We start from the raw sequence: 8,963 nt of genomic DNA, 5'->3' as shown, positions 1-8,963 counted from the left end.
GGGATCAAATGGCAGTCCGTCCTAGATTAGCCCATGCAAGACAAATGCCCTACCATTTGCGCCATGGCTCCAGACCCTGAAAGGCAGATTTTTTTCTGTAAAACAACAGATGAAGTCCCTTGAGGTTATTTAATATATCTGTGTACATATACACAGCAAATACTTTAAGAGTTTGATGGGAGGTCTTATTATGAACCTGGTCTTAGAGAAAAGGAACTAATTGAATAAAACTTTGCAAATATTTATAATAGAACATTAACACTTTCAATAGGATTTTAGTTCCATAACTATATATGCTATTACCTTTTTTCTGGCCGAGTAAATATTTCATCAAATATTCTTGATACACGCTAGGGTTACTAAAGCTGTCTTTAATGGAACATTTTTCTTTCAAGGACTGAAACCAAGTGGTCTCTCTCCAGGGCATCATAAATCTTAGTTTTCATTTAGAATATAGAAACCATAAAGAACATAAAACAATACTTAAGCCTCAGAGAAGACCAATTTCCAATACAAAATGGGATTGTTATGACAGTAAAGGACTGAACAGATGAGAAGAGGAACACTCCAATTTACACAGGCTGCCAGGTATAAAATAAAGGAGGCATAGGTGCCTAAGGGATGGTATAGATTGAAGAGTGACCAGAAAACTGAAACTGTCCATGAGGACTACTCTTTTTTTCTTCCATCTGTAAACACAGTTTATATAATATCACAGTTTAAATTATGATTGCTAAAGACAGAAGATCAAATATGTATAGAGGGACAACACATATATATTTACAAATATAATGATATATACAAACGTTATATGAATCAAGCTAAGAAATTATTATTTTAGGTTAGTTTATAGTGGAAGTTATATGATTTGACAAAGTTATAAGATAAAATAATTGCATGGAATTAAGCCATAATACATTATATCTCCCTAATTACATGGAACATCTTTAAACTTTGGAAGCCATTAAAGCATAGCAGGAATTTAATGGGATATCTAATTTTATGTATATCTATTGTATGATTCATTTCTTAGAAGTTCTTGTGAGGCTAAGTGTGGATAGAAAACTTTTGGAATGTTTAGATTCCACTAGTCCCTTATTGTTTTATTTTCTATTTACACTAGTAGTTGCAAAAGTAATATAGATGGGTTTTTCTTGAAAATATTAAAGAACAAATCCATCAATATATTTAGAAAAGTTTGTTCTATAAACTTTAAATACTTTTAGAGTACAAATTATCATGTTTTCCTTTTTTTATGTTTTTCTTTACTATCTGAGAACATTAAGAAATATATTAACTGATACATGATTAACTTCCTAAATAACAAATAATCATTTTATAAACATGCGGGCTTTTCTCAATGGTTTAGCAATTTAACTCATTCATCTATTGAATAGTTTTATGACTTACTATTTGATAAATAAATTTATAACTTTGTTAACCAGAAGGCATATTAAGTCATTGGGTGCACTATATAAAAATTAAATAGCCCTATAAATATAAATATAAAATATCCCTATAATATCTTTCCCTTTAATAATTATAATATTTCATAAATTTCTGGTTAATTTTATTATTTCATGGATCACTATAATTAAAGTTATGATTTTCTTTTAAAAATATTTTGTAGGGCTCCCTGTGTGTGACACCAGGCGGGGAAAATCCGCGAAAGTACACCGGCCCAGTGGGGCTCAGCTGTGAAAGACTGTGAGTGTGACCTGTCTATGTCTGTCTACTGTCCTCTTGTGTGAAACTCTTGCGAGTGGGGCAAAAAGAGCCTCCAGAAACCTCGCTCGCCCAGACGCCATTTTCAGGGAGGGACTTCAGAGCATAAAAACCGGCTAACCTTTGCAAAAGCTGGCTCCCTGTGGGTGACACCAGGCGGGGAAAATCCGCGAAAGTACACCGGCCCAGTGGGGCTCAGCTGTGAAAGACTGTGAGTGTGACCTGTCTATGTCTGTCTACTGTCCTCTTGCGTGAAACTCTTGTGAGTGGGGCAAAAAGAGGCTCAGAGGAGCACGGCCGCTCCGCTTCGCTACGTGGCCGTGCACTCTTTCTAAGGAAAGAACTCCATTGCAACAAGAAGGAAAAAGCACACTAAGAACGGCGCTATATCACAGAAGCAAACATTTCTCTCTGGACTGTCTTCTCTGTTGCATGCTCGGGCCTAAGATTTGACCCAGTGTGAGGCTTCATCCACGGAGGACTCCCCACCCTTAGAGGCAAGTCAGCCCATCCAGAAAGGGAGGAGCCAGAGGAGTGTGCTGCCTACATCATATAGACAATGAATACCACTACAACACGTAGAAAAACCCACAATACAAGTGTGACAATGGGGAAACAACGCAGGCCAGCATCAGAGATAGAGAATGAAGATGACAATTCTGAGGACCAGATAATGACTGAACAACTAATCAATCTCTCAGATAAGGACTTTAGACTAGCAATATGGAAGGTGATCAACAGACTCCAAGAAACCATGCATCGAGTTGAACAGAACACTAATAAGAACCAAGAAAATATGAAGGCAGAAATGACAAAACTCCAAACTGAAATAACATGTCAACTAACAGGACTGAAAAAGTCAGTAAACGAAGTGAATGACAAAATGGATAAGCTCTGGGACAGGGTATCAGAAGCTGAGAATAGACTTGGTGCTGTGGAAGATGAGATACATAACAATTCCATACAGCAGGAGAGATTGGACAAAAAACTTAAAGCAAATGAGCAGACAATGGAAAAATTAGTCAAAGAATGGGAACAGACGAAAATAGAAGTCTATGATAAGATCAACAGAAACAACTTAAGAATCATTGGAGTCCCAGAGACCCAGGAAGAAAATTTCCAGAAAGAATCAATGGTCAAGAACATCATTAAAGAGAAACTTCCAGAGCTAAAGAATATATGTGATCAAATCCTGCATGCCTGAAGAGTACCAACCAAAAGAGACCCCAGAAAAACCACCCCGAGACACATCCTAGTCACAATGACAAATCCCACAGATAGAGACAGAATTCTGAAAACAGCAAGATCAAAAGGGGAAATCATGTTCAAGCAAGCTTCCCTGAGATTTACAGCAGACCTGTCACCAGAAACGCTCAATGCCAGAAAGCAGTGGTGGGATATTGTGACAAGACTGAATGAAATGAATGCTTCACCCAGAATACTATACCCAGCAAAACTCACTTTCCGGTTTGATGGAAGAATACATGGTTTCACAGACAAAAAAAACAGCTCAGAAACTTCACAGACACAAAACCAGTCTTAAGAGAAAAACTGAAAGACCTAATCTAAGACAAGACTACCCAAAAGACACACCAAATTTTGAAATAAAGATGGCGTTAAATCCCAGGACAATTCTTTCTCTCAACGTCAATGGACTAAATGCACCAGTTAAGAGACACAGAGTGGCTAAATGGATCAAAAAACTCAATCCAACCTTCTGCTGCCTACAAGAAACGCACCTGAATAGTCAGAACAAACATAGACTCAAAATAAAAGGCTGGAGAAAAGTTATCCAAGCAAACAACACCCATAAAAAAAGCTGGAGTGGCCATACTAATATCAGATAATGCAAACTTTATACTCAGGAAGGTTGTAAGGGACAAAGACGGACATTTTATATTAATCAAGGGGTACGTAGAGCAGGAAGAATTCACTCTCCTAAACATATATGCACCGAATGAGGGGCCAGCAAAATATTTAATACAACTGTTGACAAATCTGAAAAATAATATCAACAACAACACAATAATTGTGGGGGACCTTAACACGGCTTTGTCAACACTGGACAGGTCAACCAGACTGAAACCCAACAAGAATATACTAGACCTGAGGAGAGAAATGGAAGAAAGAGGCCTAGTGGATATATATAGGACACTCCATCCCCAGAAACCTGGATACACATTCTTCTCCAATGTACATGGGACATTCTCCAGGATAGACTACATGCTGGCACATAAAACATACCTCCATAAGATCAAGAGGATAGAAATTTTGCAGACTACCTTCGCTGACCACAAGGCTCTGAAATTATTTGTGAACTCCAAAGGGACTCAGAAGAAACACTTTAACACCTGGAAGTTAAACAGCCTCATGCTCAATAACCAGTGGGTCCGAGATGAAATCAAGGAGGAAATAAAAAGGTTCCTGGAAACAAATGACAATAAAGACACAAACTCTCAGAACTTATGGGACACAGCAAAAGCAGTACTGAGAGGAAAATTTATAGCTTTGCAAGCACACATCAGGAAGGAAGAAGGAGCTTACCTGAGTAGCTTAATGACACAGCTAATAGAACTAGAAAATGCTCAACAAAAGGACCCAAGAATAGGAAGACAGAAGGAAATAACAAAGCTGAGAGCAGAAATCAACGAAGTGGAAACTCAAAAAACAATCCGAAAGATCAACGAAAGCAGAAGTTGGTTCTTTGAAAAAATAAACAAGATTGATAGACCACTGGCAAACCTAACAAAGAAAGAGAGAGAGAGAAACTTGATAACTCGTATCAGGAATGAAAAAGGAGAGATCACTACTGATATGACAGAGATTCAAAGGGTAATCAGAAACTACTTTGAAAAACTCTACGCCACTAAAAATGAGAACCAGGAAGAAATGGATAAATTCTTGGACTCTTATAATCTTCCACGGTTGAAGGAAGAGGATGTAGCATATCTAAACACCCCCATCACCATTGATGAAATTAAAACAGTAATCAAATGTCTGCCGAAAAACAAAAGCCCAGGTCCAGATGGATTCACTAATGAATTCTATCAAACTTTCCAAGAGGAACTACTGCCAATCTTGGCAAGACTCTTTCATGAAATTGAACAAACAGAAACACTTCCAAATAGCTTTTATGAAGCCAATATCACCTTGATACCTAAACCAGACAGAGACGCTACCAAAAAAGAAAATTACAGACCAATATCACTGATGAATGCAGATGCAAAGATCCTCAACAAAATCCTGGCAAATAGGATTCAATGCCTCGTTAAGAAGATCATCCACTACGATCAAGTAGGTTTCATCCCAGGAATGCAAGGCTGGTTTAACATCCGTAAATCTATCAACATAATACACAACATCAATAACAAGAAAAATAAAAACCACATGATCATATCAATAGATGCAGAGAAAGCATTTGATAAGGTCCAACACCCATTCTTGATCAAAACTCTCAGCAAGATGGGAATGGAGGGAACCTTTCTCAATATAGTGAAGGCCATCTACCACAAGCCAGTGGCAAATATTATCCTCAATGGAGAAAAACTAAAAGCCATCCCTTTAAATTCTGGCACAAGACAAGGCTGTCCTCTCTCACCACTCCTATTCAACATAGCACTGGAAGTACTTGCTATAGCGATTAGGCAAGAAAAGGATATCAAGGGAATCCAGATAGGAAAGGAAGAAGTCAAGCTCTCACTGTTTGCAGATGACATGATACTCTACTTAGAAAACCCTAAAAACTCTATCAAAAAGCTTCTAGAAATAATAGACTCATATAGCAAGGTGGCAGGCTACAAAATTAACACAAAAAAATCAATGGCCTTTGTATATACCAATAGTAATAAGGATGAAATGGACATTAAGAAAACAACCCCATTCACAATAGTACCACACAAACTCAAATATCTTGGAATCAACTTGACTAAATATGTGAAGGACCTATACAAAGAAAACTATAAAACTCTGCTCCAAGAAATAAGAGAGGACACACGGAAATGGAAACACATACCCTGCTCATGGATTGGCAGGATTAACATCATCAAAATGTCAATACTCCCCAAGGCATTATACAGATTTAATGCCATCCCTCTAAAGATACCCATGACATTCTTCAAAGAAGTGGATCAGACACTTTTGAAATTCATTTGGAACAATAAACACCCTCGAATAGCTAAAGCAATCATTGGGAAAAAGAATATGGGAGGAATTACTTTTCCCAACTTTAAACTGTACTACAAAGCAACAGTTATCAAAACAGCATGGTATTGGAATAAGGATAGGTCCTCAGATCAGTGGAATAGGCTTGAATACTCAGAAAATGTTCCCCAGAGATACAACCATCTAATTTTTGATAAAGGAGCAGGAAATCCTAAATGGAGCAGGGAAAGCCTCTTCAACAAGTGGTGTTGGCACAATTGGATAGCCACTTGCAAAAAATTAAACTTAGACCCCCAGATATCATCATGTACAAAGGTAAAATCCAAATGGATTAAAGACCTCGATATCAGCCCCAAAACCATAAGATATATAGAACAGCACATAGGCAAAACACTACAGGACATTACAGGCATCTTCAAGGAGGAAACTGCACTCTCCAAGCAAGTGAAAGCAGAGATTAACAGATGGGAATATATTAAGCTGAGAAGCTTCTGCACCTCAAAGGAAATAGTGCCCAGGATACAAGAGCCACCCACTGAGTGGGAGAAACTATTCACCCAATACCCATCAGATAAGGGGCTAATCTCCAAAATATACAAGGCACTGACAGAACTTTACAAGAAAAAAAACATCTAACCCCATCAAAAAATGGGGAGAAGAAATGAACAGACACTTTGACAAAGAAGAAATACGCATGGCCAAAAGACACATGAAAAAATGTTCCACATCACTAATCATCAGGGAGATGCAAATCAAAACAACGATGAGATACCACCTCACACCCCAGAGAATGGCACACATCACAAAGAATGAGAATAAACAGTGTTGGCGGGGATGTGGAGAGAAAGGAACTCTTATCCACTGCTGGTGGGAATGCTGTCTAATTCAACCTTTATGGAAAGCGATATGGAGATTCCTCCAAAAACTGGAAATCGAGCTCCCATACGATCCAGCTATACCACTCCTAGGAATATACCCTAGGAACACAAAAATACAATACAAAAACCCCTTCCTTACACCTATATTCATTGCAGCTCTATTTACCATAGCAAGACTCTGGAAACAACCAAGATGCCCTTCAACAGACGAATGGCTAAAGAAACTGTGGTACATATACACAATGTGCAGCTGTCAGGAGAGATGAAGTCATGAAATTTTCCTATACATGGATGTACATGGAATCTATTATGCTGAGTGAAATAAGTCAGAGAGAGAGAGAAAAACGCAGAATGGTCTCACTCATCTATGGGTTTTAAGAAAAATGAAAGACACCCTTGTAATAATAATTTTCAGACACAAAAGAGAAAAGAGCTGGAAGTTCCAGCTCACCTCAGGAAGCTCACCACAAAGTGTGATGAGTTTAGTTAGAGAAATAACTACATTTTGAACTGTCCTAATATTGAGAATGTATGAGGGAAATGTAGAGCCTGTTTAGGGTACAGGCGGGGGTTGGGTGGGGAGGAGGGAGATTTGGGACTTGGGTGATGGGAATGTTGCACTGGTGATGGGTGGTGTTCCTTTTATGACTGAAACCCAAACACAATCATGTATGTAATCAAGGTGTTTAAATAAAAAAAAATTATGCAAAAAAAAATATTTTGTAAACAATACTGAAATAACATGCAGAAATTGCATAAAAGCAATAAATGTCAAAGGACCATTTATATAACCCCACCCTTAAATCTACTCTTGCATTGCATTAAACCATTAATAAATATTCCCTTTGTTTAAAATAATAGTTATGCATATAATAGAAAAATTGTCCATGTTGTTATTAATCATCAATTTTCTCTTTTGTTTGTTTGGTTTTTTGTGGGGGTGCACACCCAGTGATGCTCGGGGGCTACTCTTGGCTATAAGCTCAGAAATTGCTCCTGGCTTGGGGACCATATGCGATGCCAGGGGATTGGATTTTAGTCTGTCCTAAGCTAGAGCTGGCAAGGCAGACACCTTACTGCTCCATGCCACCACTCTGCCCCCTAATCATCAATTTTCTATAAAACATTTCTAGGATGCAATAAAAGGATCCCTGCAACCAGATTAATAGCATATTCTGAGTATTAGGACATTTCTAGATAGCTAGCTACTATTAGATTCCTTTCTTTTTTGTTTGTTTTTTACACTCAATTCACTTTTAATCTTTATTAAGAATGAAGAAAACAGTAAAATAAAAATATGGAATGCTTCACGAATTTGCGTGTCATCCTTGCACAGGGGCCATGCTAATCTTCTCTGTATCATTCCAATTTTAGTATATGTGCTGCCAAAGCGAGCACAGATTCCTTTCTTTTAGGAGGGGTGTGGACTCACACCTACTTCTGCATTCAACAATCACTTCCAATTCTGGAGAAACATTTTGGTAGCTTGGGATTGAAAGCTGGGTGGGAGCCATACAATGCAAACCATTCTGCATTCTGTAAAATCTCTCTGGTCTCTCTTATGGCATTCTACTGGTAGAGATCAAAAGTGGATAGAAAGCAGATTGTTAGATAATATGTACACAGTAATATTTCCAATCTGGACTCTAGCATGAATTAATTCTATTCCTTATTCTAAATATATGATGGAGAGAATAAAGATATTTGACCTCTTTAAATATGCCATTGTTGATGGAAAACAATATATACAGAAGACGTGAGAAATGATGGTAGATTTAAACACCACTGGCTAATAATTTTGAATGATTGGTTTTTATCTAAAATAAATATTTGTAAAATATAAAAACCCAACTGTTTATTCTAAAACATTGAAATTTTACTTTTCAGTGCATTGATGTGGGTATGTTATTCATGTTATTGTTTACTAAAATCATTGTGGTAACCACCTTAGCGATATTAAAATTTGAAGCTTTTATTATAATTTAAAACATTTAAGTACATTTTAAACACATTATAACAAATTATTTATCAATAGAAATACTGTTATATTTTTCAAATATATATTTTTGATTTTTTTTTTTTTTTGCTGTTGGTGGTAATCAGAAATTACTATTGGCTCTTCACTCAGGAATCACTACTAATAGGCTCAGGGAATCATATGGAGTGCTGAGGGGTCTAACACAGGTCACATACATGCAA

General features: G+C 37.2%; 1 non-coding gene across 1 annotated transcript; it reads right to left on the bottom strand.

Annotated features, from left to right (window-relative positions):
- Positions 1-8,055: 8,055 nt before the first annotated feature.
- On the bottom strand, positions 8,056-8,162 carry LOC126008275 (U6 spliceosomal RNA). Its single transcript, XR_007495614.1, has one exon. It is a non-coding gene; the product is annotated as a U6 spliceosomal RNA (small nuclear RNA).
- Between the last annotated feature and the right edge of the window lie 801 nt (positions 8,163-8,963).

The sequence above is a fragment of the Suncus etruscus genome, chromosome 4, assembly GCF_024139225.1.
Source record: "Suncus etruscus isolate mSunEtr1 chromosome 4, mSunEtr1.pri.cur, whole genome shotgun sequence".
In the NCBI taxonomy this organism is placed as follows: Eukaryota; Metazoa; Chordata; class Mammalia; order Eulipotyphla; family Soricidae; genus Suncus; species Suncus etruscus.
This window is presented reverse-complemented; position numbering and strand designations above follow the sequence as displayed.